This window comes from Solanum stenotomum, chromosome 4, assembly GCF_019186545.1.
Source record: "Solanum stenotomum isolate F172 chromosome 4, ASM1918654v1, whole genome shotgun sequence".
In the NCBI taxonomy this organism is placed as follows: domain Eukaryota; kingdom Viridiplantae; phylum Streptophyta; class Magnoliopsida; order Solanales; family Solanaceae; genus Solanum; species Solanum stenotomum.
The window spans coordinates 15,075,441-15,076,921 of record NC_064285.1 but is presented as its reverse complement, the minus strand read 5'-3'; positions in this window follow the sequence as shown (position 1 = coordinate 15,076,921).

The following is a 1,481-nucleotide window of genomic DNA, read 5'->3' as shown; positions in this document are numbered from 1 at the left end:
TATATATAACTAATGCTTACTCACATATACTCTATTTTATATTATAAATGTATAACTAAAATACATGAAAATCCATAGTATTAGTAACGCAAACGGTTTTATAAATACATTAGCATGTTAAAAACACAATTGCCCCTCAAAACCTTTTCCATAGAGGTGTACAAAACCGAACCGAAAATCGAACCAAACCGCAAACCGAGTCAAACTGGAAAAAAAACCCGACTAGTGATTTGGTTTGACTTGGTTTGGTATTGAAAAAAAAAAAGCCGACTATATTTGGTTTGGTTTGGTTTTAACTAAAAAAAAACCAACCCGACATTATATATGTAATTTTAAAATTTTATTTTATACATAAAAATATTTACTTTGATATAATTTTAAAATATTTCTTATACTATTTCATAGTTTTTATCTTTTAATATATTATTTCAAGTTTAAAACTTAGAATTCGGAATGGTCCAATAAAGATTATAGTTCATAGATGTTGATAATTATATTAAAACTTAAATCAAAATCAAATTAATACTAATGTAAAAAGAAAATCAATTCAACACTAAGAATGACAATAATATTGAATATTTGTTCTTTAGTTTTACATTGGTTTAGACTTTAGACAATTAAAATATATAATCTAATTTTAATTTTCCTTAAATATTTAGTAATGTAACTAATATTTGTTAAACTTATAATTTTAGCATGATTTAGTACTTTTAAATTATGATAATTTTCATTATGACTTTGCAATATTTATTTTATATGATGATTTTATTATTATTTTTATTGAATATTTTTGTGTTATCAGTACTCATATCATATTGCGTTATTTTTTTAAGAAACACCTTAGATAATTGTATTTTGGTTGGACTAAAGAAATATTTTGAAGCACAAGTTAATTATATGTCTGTATGCAAACTTTACCAAAAAAATTCAAAAATCTGAAAAAAAATCCAAGGTATATTATTTTGGTTTGATTTATAAATTTTAAAATTCGACACAATGGTTTGATTTGGTATTTGAAAAATCCAAACCAACTCGAGATTGAAAAACCCAAAAAAATCTGAATTTTATTAGTTTGGTTTGGTTTATAAATTTAAAATTTTTACACAAATGGTTTGGTTTGATATTTGAAAAACCCGAGTCAATTCGATCATGTACACCCCTACTTTTCCATATCCTTTCTAGTTTCCTCCATCCATATTTGTGGAGGGTATTTTTATAAACAAATATTTTTTATTAGAAAGTATGCAATGCATGTAATTTTTAAAATACACCAAATCAAACACTGCATAAAGAAATAATTTTAACATAACTAATGCAAATATAACTAATACAAGCATAACTAATATCATCATTATTAATACAACATATTCAACACTATTCTTATGCACCTTACCAAACGACTACTAAATATATAGACACAACCTTAACTTCCATTTTCTTTTAAAGAAATAAAATTAACAAATGTAAACTACACATAAAAA